Genomic DNA, 14,819 nt, shown 5'->3' with positions numbered 1-14,819 from the left:
TGGCCCAGCCGGGTGCGGCTTGGTGTTTGAGCTTCGACCTATGAATCAAGAGGTCACAGTTCAAATTCAGGTCAGGGCACATGCTCAGATTACTCGGGCTCGATCTCCAGTGGGGGGAAGGGGGTCATGCAAGAGGTAGGCAGTCAATGATTCTCATTATTGATGTTTCTATCTCTCTCCCACTCTCTCTGAAATCCATAAAAATATATTTTTTAAAAAAAAAAAAGAAAGAACATAAGCTTCTGCCTCAGATACATGAGGTCTGAAACCTGGGTCTACCACTTAATGCTGATGTGTCCTTGGGGTCATTACTGGACTCCTCTAAGCTTCCATTTCCTTCATATTAACAGGATGGGGGTGATAACAATAACATCTATTTCATGAAACTATTGACAAGATCAGTGTGTAAAAGCTCTTACTAGTAAACAGTGCCTAAGTCAGAAAGTATTCGCTGTGCTATTCACATTTTGCGTGGTCAAGAGATAACATCTGGAAGGGGGGCTGCCCATCACGAGCTCAGAGGCCTTTCCACACCCCTCAAATCATACCATAGAGATGGCCACCTCCTCCTGAGAAGGATGGAATCCAGTAGAGGAGAAAGAAAGGGGGTGTCTGGAGACCTTACTCAGGAGCCTCCTTGGAATGCTGAGGGGAAGTACAGGGTGTTGCTGTGACTACTACAAAGGCATCCTGACCTCTGTGTTCATGACCGGGGCACTGGCGAGCACAATGGCTGGAAGAGCTATTCACAGCCCAGCAAAACAGATGTCTGCCACCTACTCTCGCCACTCTGAAGAGCTAGTCACCAATTCCTGCTGAAGTATCCCCACCTCCACCAGGAATGCTGGACGCACCACCTCTAAAACAAACTACTGGCTAGCCTGGGCCTCCAGCGCCCCCACCAGCCAGGCCACAGCAAGACCATCTCAGAGCAGCCAGGACATCAACAGCCTTGACAACCTGGCTTCCTCTCAGCATTCATGTGAGCAAGTCCCTGAGGCACACTTGCTTTCCTGACAGATGGAGCAGAGGCCTGTGCTGGACCTGAACTAGAAATCATAAAACCTGGGTGTGAGTTCTGCGAAGGTCTCCCATTAGCTGGATGGTCTTGAGCAAGTCAACTTCTCAATGGCTCAGCTTCCTCCTCCATCAGGAATTGAACCAGCAACCTTTTGGTGCATGGGATGATGCCCAACCAACTAAATGGTGCCTGTCTGAAATATCTCACAGCCTGGGGGAAATCATGTGGGTGAAGGTGGTGGTAAGCCCTAAAGCACCACAGTTTTATTACACACCCTGCACCTTCCAAGCAGGACTTGCAAGAAGGGTAGCCTTGCAGCTCTAAATCTCTGCGTGTGATGCAACAAGAGCATTCAGAAGGCATTTGCTACTGAACAAGTAATAATAGTGTGATGAGACCATAGAGAAGGAGGGAAGGGGAAGGAGGCAAGGGAGGGAAGGAGCAAGCAAGAGAACAAATGGAATAAAAAATGACCCAAAGCAGAAGAGTCATCACAAATCAGCTCCCCTCTTCTAGCCTCAATTCCAGAAATCAAAGGACCTGGAGAGGACGCATTAATGAGCCAGGAGAGGTATTCTACAACAGTCACTACCACCACCACCCCTATTATCCACAGTTTTGCTCTGTCATTTTGGTTACTCACAGTCCAAACATATTAAATTTCCCCAACCATCGACATCACCTGCTCCTGACATCCAACCACAGACATTGTGATGGCTCAATGACCCAGGATCACCCCAAGCAGATGATCCTCCTTCTGATGTATCATTAGAAGGTCAATAGTAGCCTAATGCTACATCTCAGTGCCAATGTCATTCACCTCACTTCATCTCAGCATGTAGACATTATATCAACCCACATTATCACAAGGAGGGTGAGCATAGTACAAAAAGATAGCTTGAGAGAGAGAGAGAGAGAGAGAGAGAGAGACAACATTTACATAACTTTTGTTACAGTATATTGTTATAATTGTTCTATTTTATTAGTAGTTATTATTATTAATCCCTTACTGTGCCTAATTTATAAATTAAACTTAATCGTAGGCATGCATAGGAAAAAACATAGTATATATAAGGTTCGGTACTATCTGTGGTTCCAGGTATCCACAGGGGGTCTTGGAAATGTATACCTATAGATAAGGGGGGACTAGTGTATTCATTTCATGGGGCTGCCATAACAAAGTACCACAGACTGGGGGGGCTTAAATAATAGGAATTTATTGTCTCACAGTTCTTGGAGATCAGAATTCTGAGGTCAAGGTGTCAGCAGGGTTGGTTCCTCCTAAAGACTGTAGGGAGCATGGTCTCATGCCTTCACCTAGCCCAGTGGTTGGCAAACCGCGGTTCGGAGCCACATGCGGCTCTTTGGCCCCTTGAGTGTGGCTCTTCCACAAAATACCATGTGCAGGCGCGCACATACAGTGTGATTGAAACTTCGTGGCCCATGCGCAGAAGTCGGTTTTTGGCCTGGGCGAGTCTATTTTGCAGAAGTGGCGTTAGAAGAAGTGGGAGGTGTCGGGCCTCGGGATATGCAGTGCGGGGGAGGGGCGCATGATTCATCGCGCACGGGTGACAAAAGATAGACGAAACAAATATACAAGACGAGTGTGGATGGGAGAGTTGGAAGGGGTCGACCTCAGCGAATGTACCTCAATCAGATTGAGGACGTTTTTAGCAAAGGCCAGCTTAGGAGTACCCTAATTAAGTTAATAACAATGTACCTACCTATATAGTTTAAGTTTAAAAAATTTGGCTCTCAAAGGAAATTTCAATCGTTGTACTGTTGATATTTGGCTCTGTTGACTAATGAGTTTGCCGACCACTGCCCTAGCCTATACTGGCTTGCTGGCAATCATCGGTGTAACTTGGCTTGTAGATTGCATTCTCTCTGTGTATTCACAGTCTTCCCTTTGTACCTGTCTATTTCTCTTCACATGGCATTCATGTGTGTGTTAAAAGATGCATAACAAAAAAGTACCATTTCAATCATTTTTAGGTATAGAGTTCAATGGCATTAAGCACACTTACAATGCTGTGCAATCATCACCACTATCTAACTCCAAAACTTTTTAATCATCCTAAACTGAACCTCTGTACCCATTAAACAATAACTCCCAATTCCCCTCCTCTCCTAGCCCCTGGTAACCACTGTTCTGCTTTTTGTCTCTATGAATTTGACTATTCTAAGTATCTCACAAGTGGGATCATACAATAGTCTTTCTATTGTGACTGGCTTATTGCACTAAGCAAATGTCTTCAGAATGTAGCCATGTTCCCATGGCTCTCTTTTTATAAGGACACCATCATATTGGTTTAGGGGCCCACTCTACTCCAGTATGACCTTATTTTAATTTGACTAATTAGGTCTGCAATGACTCAATTTTTTAAAATATTTTTATTGACTTGAGAGAGAGAGGAAGGGAGAGAGAGAGAAACATCAATGTGATTAGCTGCCTCCTGCATGTCCCCTACCAGGGATCGAGCCTGCAACCTGGGCATGTGCCCTAACCACAAATTGAACCAGCAAACTTTCAGTGCATGGGATGATGCCCAACCAACTGAGCCACACCGGCCAGGGCTGCAATGACCCAATTTTCCATTGCAGTCACATTCTGAAGTATTGGAATGTTAGGACCTCAACCTATGAGTTCGGGGAACACAATTCAATCTGTAACAGATATGCATCAACCAAGACAGAGATGGGAGATACAGAAAAGGCAGCTCTGGTGGGCAGAGTGGGAGGGGTGGATGAGCAAGTTTTTGTTTTGTTGACCCCTAAACCTGCTGTACTCCTGGCAGGAACACTCCTCTGCTACATTTCCCCAGCCAGGATGACTCACTGGACAGGAAGGGAAGGGCAGGAATGACTGGCTGCTGAACCAGGGACCCCTCACCTCTAGCCAAGCCTAGCATGGCCTCTTGGGGAGCCCCTGCACACCAGCCCTCCCCATTCTGTGTATCCTGCCTGACTAGCAGGTTCAGCCCTCAGAGGGAGGTAGAGTGGGCCCCCCTCTCTCTTGACAATGCCCTTATCTAGCACCCAGCTGTCCTGGCTGACAGCTTCCGCTGCAAGTCATTCATCCGTCCACACAAATGAGCACTCGCTTCCCTTTCAACAAATAAAAATTAACACTCACTGTGGGCCCAGGCTATAGGCCCTGGAGATACAACAGCAAACAAAAAGAACAGCCATCGCCCCCATGAAGTGTATATTCAAGTGGAAGGAGACAAAGACCAAAAAATCAACGTACACCATGTTAGGTGGTGATAAGGATGATAGAGGGAGCAAAGAAGGGGAAGGGGTTAAGGGACACATCCAGTGGGCTGGGCTGTGTCATATGTAAAGTCAAGAAGCCATCAATGAGGGTAGGTGTTTTCACTGGAGCAGAGGTCCCAAAGTAGGAAGAATCCTGGGGGAGAGGGACTCAGGCTGAGAACAGCAGGTGCCCAGGCCAAAGGGGAAATCTGCCTGTTGATTTCAAGAAACATCCAAGAGCCCAGGTATGTGTGTTGGGGAGTTGGCACAGAGTGCCTTATATGGTAGGCCCTAAAGCAGTGGTCGCCAACCGGTGTTCTGTGGACCACTGGTGGTCCTTGAGGTCCAAAAGTTTGGCGATCGCTGCCCTAAAGGATCTAAGTTTTATCCTGAGGAACTGGGGATAAAAAAGGAAAGAAAACAAAATGTCCCTTGCCCTCAAGGAACTTCTAATCTAGGCTTAGAAGTAGAGCAGTTCCCAGAAGGAGCTATCAATGGAATTCATGCTAAAGGTGCTTGCAACCCAGCTGACCTCATGAGAAATAAATGTACTTATACTGCCAGGCCTGGGGAAACTATGCAGATCTCAGTTTAGAAGCCTGGGCTTCTATGTCAGTGTTGGTTTACTGGTAAGATGTTTTGTCCCAAAAGGAGTTGTTTATCTTAAATCTAAATTAAAAGGGAAAGCGTAGTAATCTCTTGATTAACCACTTTAGTCTCAGATAATAGGCTGATCCAGCTACAGCCAACCCCATGTCACAGAGGGAGGATACAGTGTGAGTGTGTGTGAGTGTGTGTGTGTGTGTGTGTGTGTGTGTGTGTGTGTGTGTGTTGTGCATGTTCACAGAGGTGCATAAAGACACCCTCTTGGCCTTGCAGGCGAAGAAGCCAATAATGTCTCCCTCCCACCATCTTCCCTTACCCCCTCCAGCTGTTGGTTTTCCTGGGACCCTTCCTCTCTGCTGGAGGGAAGGACAGGGGGTGGGTACAGGAGATGGGAACAGCAAGTATCAGCTTGTAAAAAAAGTAATGAGAACGCCTACCTTTTAGAATCATAGTGGGCCCTTTGGAGAGTGTTTGTGGCAGAAACATGTGTGTACAAGCAAACTAGGTAACAAGGGTAGGGAGGGATGGAGATGTGGGCAGAGCCCATGTAAATGTTGTGAGCTGAGCCATTTCTGTGGCTCTGAGATCTGAGGAAACAACTAGCAGATCTGGACAAGTTCATGCGGAGAGGGGTGCAGTGTGATAGATGGAGCCAGAGCTAAAAATAAGGCAGTGTTTCTATGAGCAGCAAAAGCATTAGCATCTGTGGGTTTGTGTGAACAGAGTCCCAGCCCACCACCAGGCACAGTGAGGCCAGAGAGGCAGGGAGGCAACGGCTGTGCCTTGGTCTTCAGCAATGAGAGAGGATAGTTCTTCCCCCACAGAGGAGAGAGGGTGTCCCACCTGGGAAGTCAAAGTGGAAAGCAGGCCTGAAGTTGGGCAGGAAAGGACTGAAGACTGACCAGTACTCCCAGAGTGTAGGGGGGTGGGGGGACAGGGAAAGCCTTCAAAACTCCTCCCAAGAAGCAGTTAAGGACAGATGTCAGAAGGTGAGGCTGGGAGCAGAGGGAAGGGATGGGGGGTGTATTGAGTGTTCACCACATGTGGGATGCTTTCCCCAGGGTCCCACAACAATCCTGAAAGGCAGATGTCTTCATTCCTTCTTTACATATTTTGAAAATAGGATTCAAAAAGATTTACTTGATGTCTGGGCCACCCAGCCAAGTGAGTCTCAGAGCTGGGACTGGGCCTCACACCTCTGTCCTTCAAGTCTGCACTCCTGCCACACACACACAACCCCCCACTCATCTAAAAGGCAGAAGGGCTGCCACTAGGAAGGAAACACAGACTCATACCATGTGGCCCCAGAGGACAGAACAAAGACAGGGGTGAGCTGGGGCAAAAACCTTCCTAATAACCAGAACTATCCAATAATAGAGTGTCTGGCCTTAAGAGGGGGTGAGCTCATGCAAAGCTGGCTGTTGGGGACATTAAGGGGATCCTGGAGGCCCCATTACTCTGAGAGGCTATGCTGTGTGGGAGCAGCAAGGAGGCTGCCAGGGTCCAACTGTACCCTTGACATGCCCTCAGCACAGCAAGAAGGGAACCTCAACTTTGGAAAGAGTGAGAGAGAGGTCCCTTGGGAGCTGCCTATTGATGGACCAGTCACTCAGGTGGGCGGTATGCCATCCTAAACACCCAGCACAGAGACCAGAGACATCTGAGCAGAGCCCTGCCCTCGCTCTGCTGACCACTGTCCAGGGAAGTGGGGCTCGAACACAAAAGGAAACAAACTCAAAAGATGAGAGGGGTTGTTTGCTGCAGAAATAAGGGCTGAGGGGAGCTGCTGACACCTGAAGAACCCAGGGAGCGCTCCTTGTTACAATAATAATGATAGTGGTAGTATTAACAGCTGTCTTTTTTCTTTCTTTCTTTTTTGCATTCACTATATGCCAGGAAATGTGCTCAAGTGTATTGTGTTCATTATATGGTTTAATCCTCAGAGCAACCCTATGAGTCAGGTGCTCTTAATGACTTTTTATAGACAAGGAGACAGGCTCAGAGAGGTAACATAACTGGCCCAAAATTGCACAGCTAATATGTGGCAGAGCCAGGACTCTCTGGCCTGGTACAAAAATATCTCCAACATAGAACGTGGTCGGTTTCCATTGCTGCTGTAACAAAGGACCAAGAGCTTGGACACACCCTTATTATATTACATTTCTGTAGGTCAGAGGTCTGACATGTGAGTCTCACTGGGCTACAATCAATGTGTCAACAAGACTGCCTTCCTTTCTGGAGGCTCCGGGGGAAGTGGGTGTCCTTGCCTTTTTCAGCTTAAGCTGTCCTTGTGCCTTGGCTGGTGACCTCTTCCTTCAGCTTCAAAGCCAGTATATTGTCTTGTCTCTCCAACCTTTGGTCACAGGCCCTCTGACCACAGCCAGGTAAGATTCTCCGATGTTAAGGATCCAGGTGATGAGACTGGATCCACCTGGATAATTCAGGGTAATCTCCCCATCTTAAGTCCTTAGCTTTAATCACATCGCAAAGTCCCTTTTACCACAGAAAGTAAGAAATTCACAGGTGCCAGGGATTAGGGGGTGGACATTTGGGGGAGGGAGGAGTTATTCTGCCAACCACATAAAATAAAGCAGCGAAAGCAAGTGCACCAGTAAGAAGGCGCTAAAAAAGGGAGGAGAGGGAGAAGTGAGTAATAACATACACTAGTATTTTCGTAAAGGAGGAAATAGTGTTGATTACTGGAGGACTACACTGACAGGGACAGGTTAAATGGAGATTTTTGTTGTTATAGAAGTGTTCACACACACAAAAGTAGAGAAAATAGTATAATGATCCCTATACCTATTATCCAGCATCAACAATTACCATCATTTTGCTGTGCTAGTTTTATCTCCTCATTTTTGGGGAAGTGGCTGAAAAATGTAAAACAAATCCCAGACATCATACCATTCTAGCCATTAAAAAAAAAAATCACTATCTATCTCTAAGAGACAGCGTGTTTTTTCCCCAAAAAATATACCACAATGCCATCATCACACCTAATAAAATTAGCAACATTTCCTTAACATCATCTAATACTTAGCCCATATTTAAATTTCCCTAATTGCCTACAAAACCTTTTTTTAATGATGGGTCTATTTGAATCAGGACCCAAACAAGGCCCGTACGTTGCACTTGGTCGGTAGGTCTCTTAAATCTCTCTTAATCTATAACAATTTCCAGGAGGGAAACTTTCCCTCTCTATTCTTTTATATCTTTATTTTCAATCATGTAAATGAGTGGTCTAAATAAAAATTTAACTTAGAGGAAAATAAATGGAGAGTTAGCCTTTCCAAGGGCCCCAAAGGATGGGGGTGAGGGACAGCACCCCACGCAGTGGAGACTCAGGGCAGAGAGGACGGTGGTGGTGGTGGTGGTGGAAGGCTCCACCAAGTTCCAGGAGGTGGACAGAGTTGGGGAGCCCAGGGCTGGCACTCTCGGGGGTTTCCTGGCCCACATGGCAGAGGTGGGTGAAAGGTGGTGGTGACACCAGTGACAATCTAGCCTGGGGCAGTCTGAGGAAAGTACCCAAAGCCAAGGATGATGCTATCATCCTAAATGTGCAAGACAATAACAAACCACAGGAAACCCACCACCCAACAAACAGAGCCACATGTTACACCAAAGCACACCCACACTGAGCAAGAGAAGACAGGAGGGACAGGTAACCCACCAAGGACAGAGGGAGCCGATGACACCGGAAGTCAGGAGACTGGAGTTTGGTTCTGACTCTGCCACCAACCGCCTGTACTGTCCCATGAAAGTCACCTGTAGACTCATTCACTTAAGTAACCATAGCTGGGAGGCGAGGGGGATGAGTAATAATAGATGTCAGTATTTGCTTGGATTTATTTGCATAAAGAAGGGTACATAAAAAACACATGATGACCAGCCAGTGTGGCTCAGTGGTTGAGCGTCGACCTATGAACCAGGAGGTCACGGTTCGATTCCTGGTCAGAGCATATGCCCGGGTTGTGGACTCGATCCCCAGTGTGGGGTGTGCAGGAGGCAGCCAATCAATGCTTCTCTCTCATCACTGATGTTTCCATCTCTCTCTCCCTCTCCCTTCCTCTCTGAAATCAATACAAATATATATATATTTTTTTAATATTTTATTGATGTTTTACAGAGAGGAAGGGAGAGGGATAGAGAGTTAGAAACATCGATGAGTGAGAAACATCAATCAGCTGCCTCCTGCACGCCCCCTACTGGGGATGTGCCCGCAGCCAAGGTACATGCCCTTGACCAGAATCGAACCTGGGACCCTTGAGTCCGCAGGCCGACGCTCTATCCACGGAGCCAAACCGGTTAGGGCAAATATATATATTTTTTAATGATAGTGCAATGAGCTCCTGAGTATGGAAGGGGCAGTAACAATCCTCCCCTCTTAATATGGCTGACAGCCAGACCCCCAAAACCCCGCTCCTGCCAAGTTCCCCACATCATCCCTGACCTAAAAGACAGTTTGCTGCAGGCTGAAGAGGAGTTTGCTGGGAACAGGAAAGTTACTGTAGACAAAGAGAGTGGCAGGGTCAAAGGCGGAGAGACAGGAACAAGCCCAGTGAATGAGCTTAGAGAATTAAAAGGAACACAAAGTGGGATCTGAGATTGGATTCTGGAACAGGAAAAGGACATTAGTGGGGAAACTGGTGAAATCTGAATACAATCTGCAGCTTAGATAATAGTACTGTAAGAGTATTAAGGTCTCGGTTTTGACAAAGAAGCCATGGTTATGTAAGATGTTAACATGAGGGGTAAGACGTACTGTCCTTGCAACTTTTCTGTAAAACTAAAATTACTCCAAAATAAAGAAGTTATTAAGAAAGAGAGAGAAGAAGAAAAAAGAAAAATAGTGCAAAATTGCTACAGCATTTAAGGTGCCAGAAGGGGGAAATGGGTGACAGATGTCAGCAGAGGCCAGATTACTAGGGACCTCTGGTGCCATGACAGGGTGCAGACTTCATCTACCTGCAGGGACTAGTCCCCCTCTCTCCAAACCCACCCCTTGGACTTTTTTAATTTTAGGCTAACATCGCTTATACAAAAGTCATTTTGTGTAATGCATACAGTCGGCTCTCCACGTCTGTGGACTCCCAACCATGAACTGAAAATACTGTTTTTGATCCACAGTTGGTTGAATCCAATGATGCAAAACCCAAGGGAACAGAAGGCCAACTGTATATTTACTGGATAAAAAAAGTCCACATATAAATGTCACTGAGCAATTCAAACCCACGTTGTTCAAGGGCCAACTGGATAGGTTAAGACAAAAGAGCAGAGGGCCTTTATGATGATCTCAGAATTAGGATGTTGGCTTTTCATACATTAAATGAGCACTTGCATACTAGTACCTGCTGTGCATAGGGCACTGCTCAAGGCACTTCAGGCAGATGATAAACTACTAAGAAAATTCTCCACTCTGTTAGAAAATGGTAAGTGCTATGGAAAACAACTGAAAGTAAAGGGAGCTGGGAGGATTATGAGCAGGTAAAATGAGTAGAAAAGCTTTAGGAGTTATGACAAAGGAGTGATATTGTGGATGGAAAAAAAGGGGGGGTTCTCTGGAAAATAACCTCGCAGGGTGATCTGATCATAAATTTCTAACTGGGCAGGGCATGGTGGGTAGTCACACCCTGGGCATATAACTTCTTTAGCAAGAGGTTTATCTTTGTCTTAAGCAAGTCCTGTCCATTGTTTCTATGCATCTGGGTTAACACACCTTTGAAATAACCATCCTCAAAAAAAACACAAAATCTTTTTAACTCTCCTGTAATCCATTTCCATCCTTGCATTTTCCCATCTCCCTGTAACCTTCCTTACAGTCCCTCTTTAATTTCAAATGCATAAAAGAAGCTGCAAACTATTATTCAAGGAAGCTTGTGTCTCAGTCTGTTGTGATCTTGCTTCCAGGTATATCCTCTTTTTGGCTTAAATAAATTTTTATAAAAATTCTCTACAGGTCTGGACGTTTCTCACATCAACAGTATTAAATATTAGTTACTTACAACACCTCCCTGGCCCCAGTCTTCTAAAGAAAACAGATCCTGAGAGAACTCTGATTTGTTTTGCTAAGCTGAGGCAGTAGGAGGTGAAGACTATAAACTGGAAATGCCCAGTGAGGGCTACATTGCTCCACATGGACAGGAGAGCAGGGATCAGGAGGCTGGCAGAGGCTGGGCTGGGGGCAGGGGACAAGGCAAGAGTGACTGCCACCGAATAGAAGCTACAAAAGAGAGATATCCAAAAAGGGATGGTGTTCTCTGGCATGGGACCTGTCAGGCCTCATCCACCTCTCCATGAAATCTTCATAAACTCCACACTAAACATCGGTGGTCTCCACGTTGACTATCTATGTACGTTGAGTGCTGAAGCCCCAAAAGTCTAAATTCAGGGTCAATTCCAAAGAACTGACACATGGCCTTATTCAAATTCATAAGAACTTAAATAGGAGAAATTTACATACACGGGTGAAGCAGCTGCTTGTTTGTTCTCAGCGGTGGCCGGCCGGGGAGAAATCCACACCCTCCCAAGACAAGGTCTCTATTTTATAGGGAGTTAATAGTAAAAGCATATGGTGGGTAGTCACACAGACCACCAGAAAGAAAAACGCATTTCTAAGCTAACCAATAATATCAGGCAATTATCCACACTCTGTACATTCATTAACCTCCTCTCCAGGACCTGACATTTATCTTTGGGTGGTATTCTGGCTTTTTGGGTAGTCAGCCAAACTTGAGCCTCCAGAGAGTTCAACAGTCACAGGAGGTTAAAGAGAGAGTCCAACATTCCCCAGACACCTTTACACTGGAGGCATATTGCAATACTTGTAGAGCTCCCCTACAAATGCAATGAAAAGAAGGGTGGGCGAGAGTAGAGCAGCCCAAGTCCAATGCCATGAGGAGACAGTCAATCGTGTGGTGTGTGCAGATTGGACAGGTGAACCACAGGGAAATCGGAGGGAGGGCAGGACAGTTGTTTGAGCTGAGGAAGAGTTTCAAAGACATGGTCCCCATCCTGCATGGAGGCAGGAGGAATGAAAGCTGAGAACCCAGCAGGGGTCTGGAATCAGAAGACCTGAGATCTGATCTTTGTCACTAAATCACTCTCTCCTGCCTCCTTATCTTCAAATTGGACAGCCTCTGTGGACCCTCCCAGCAGATAGGAGAGCTATGAGGAAGCAAGAACCACATTCTCTAAGCAGATGTGGGATCTGGAAGAGGAGTCTGACGTGAGGTTTCGGTGCTAACAGGAGAAACGGGTAGGCTAAAAAGAAAGGAAGTCGGCTTCTGGCATAGGAAGACCCTCAGAGATGACGAATTCTGATCTTGACGTTTATTTTGAGATAAATATATTAGTTTTCTATTGCTTCTGTAACAAATTACCACAAATTTAGTGGCTTAAAATAACATTATTTTACAGTTCTGAGGATCAGGAGTCTACAAGGAGTCATCAGGGTATGTTTGTTCCTTCTGGCAGCTATAGGGAGAATCCATTTCCTTGCTGTTCCCAGTTTCTGGAAGCTGCCTGTGTTCCTTGATATGTTGCCTCACGTCACTCCATCTCTCATTCCACCCTCACATCTCCTTCTCTGACCCTCCTGCCGCTTCTTATAAGGACTCTTGTGATGACATTGGGCCCACAAGAATGATCCAGGATAACAACCCATCTCAAGATCCTTACCTTGATCACATGTACAAAATCCCATTTGCTGTGTAAGGTAACACCTTTACAGGTTTGGGGGATTAGGATATTTAGGGGAAGGCATTAAAATGGAAATGCCAACAGGCCCTCGAATATCATGACAAGTCTGGGGAGAGGTCAGCTCAAAAAAGAAATGGTGAGAGGAAGAAGAGGGGATGGGTGCTCAGTGAGAGAGCTGAGAGGGGGCACACAGGGCAGAGGACTAGAGCCTGAGGAAGGCCCACTCTCCTGCAGTTTTTCCACACATGTTTACAAAGGACCTACTCTGGGCCAGCAAGGAACTGGGTGCTATGGTGAACTCAGAAATGAATCAAATTCAGCCCTGGCTGGGTAGCTCAGTTGGTTAGAGCATTGTGCCAATATGCCAAGGTTGCGGGTTCAATCCCTGCCTGGTCAGGGCACATACAAAAATCAACCAATGAATGCATAAGTAAGTGGAACAAATTGATGTTTCTCTCCCTTCCTTCCTTCTTCTCTCTCAAATAAATAAAGTTTTTTTAAAAAAAGAAATGAATCAAATGCAAATGAACTCTAGAGGAGCTCACCACCAAACTGTGCACACACAAAGAACATGATGGAGGTCAATGAGTCATGCATGATAGAGTCAACAAGATACGGATGAAAAGACTTGTATGAAGAATAGTTTTCATGAAGTGGTGGCATTTTGACCTCAGTAAGAAGAGCAGTAAAGAAGTTTCTAGAAGTAAAGGGAATGAACCAAGGGAGTGCACCAGAGACACTGAGGGAGAAGTGTCTGGAAAGAAGGGATGGTCAGCAGGATTCAAAGCTACAGCAGCATCAAGGAGAAAAGAAGCCTCCATATGGCCACTGGTGCACCTTAATGGCCTGTGAGGGTGTGAGTCCTGCCTGTTGGCCTCCCACAGCTTCAGGGATGAGCAGGGATATGGGGGTTGAGGGATCATTAGCTCACCAGGCCCCTGAATGTTCAAATCTTACCACCAGGGGGGGTACAAGAGCCAAAGTGGACCCTCATCCTGAACCAGGGATTTTTCCAGAAACAGGATGCCCTGAGGAAAGGGGGAGGGTTTTCCCCATCCCAGCACCACAAAGCCTGGAAGGCCTCACGTCTCCATGTGATCTCTGACTCAGGGGATTACCCAGATTTTCCCCCTCCAGCTAAAGCAAACCATATTTTTTCCATTCTCTCCTTTTCCTGGTTGCCTGTAGAACTAAACAGCCGGTCACAAACACACTTTGGCCCCAAGGCTATTACACTGTAGAATATCAGAATGGAGAGAACATCTAATCCAAAGTGCTCATGGTACAGGTGAGGAGACTGAGGCCCAGAGAGAGCAAGTGACTTGTCCAAATAAATAAAAGGGTCTGATCAAGAACAGAGCTCAGATTCCTCACTCACACTATAAGGACCCCTTTGAGTGTACGAAATTTGGTCTTTCACCCCCCCCCCATTGTTTCTTGAGTGTAAATAATAATAGTAACAGTAACAACAGCCAATATTCCTTGAGCATTTCTGGGGCAGGCACTTTATTAAGCCCAGCTGTGGATTACCTTATTCAATACTCACAATTACCCTAAGACCATGGTCGGCAAACGGCGGCTCGCGAGCTACATGCGGCTCTTTGGCCCCTTCAGTGTGGCTCTTCCACAAAATACCACGTGTGGGCGTGCACGTACAGTGCGATTGAAACTTCGTGGCCCATGCGCAGAAGTCGGTATTTTGTGGAAGAGCCACACTAAGGGGCCAAAGAGCCACATGTGGCTCGCAAGCCGCGGTTTGCCGAGCTGCAGTTTGCCGACCACTGCCCTAAGATGTCATTTCTATTATATGCTTAAACATTTACTAAATTCCTCCCAACTGTGCTTGTTAATGGAGGAGAGAGGCAAATCCTATCTAATAAAAGAGAAACATGGTAATTAGCCGTACAGCCGCTACCCTTCCCATTGGCTAATCAGTGAGATATGCAAATTAACTGCCAACCAAGATGGCGGCCGGCAGCCAGGCAGCTGATGGGAACAGGGAGGCTTGTTTGCTTCAGTGACGGAGGAAGCCAAGCTTCCCCACCTGCCTTGCCGGCCTCTCAGCTGCACTCTAAGCAACTTTGTAACAAATATAGAAGACAAACAAAACCCCGGGCTTCAGCCAGCAGGACCGCAACATTGTTTCAAATACAGAAGGTAAACAAAGGCCAGAAACCTGCTTTCAGCAGGGGAGGCCTCATAGCTGGAGCCGAGCCTTAAAGCTAAAGCTGTCCCA

The sequence above is a fragment of the Myotis brandtii genome, unplaced genomic scaffold (genome assembly GCF_000412655.1).
Source record: "Myotis brandtii unplaced genomic scaffold, ASM41265v1 scaffold417, whole genome shotgun sequence".
NCBI classification, from domain to species: Eukaryota; Metazoa; Chordata; class Mammalia; order Chiroptera; family Vespertilionidae; genus Myotis; species Myotis brandtii.
This window is presented reverse-complemented; position numbering follows the sequence as displayed.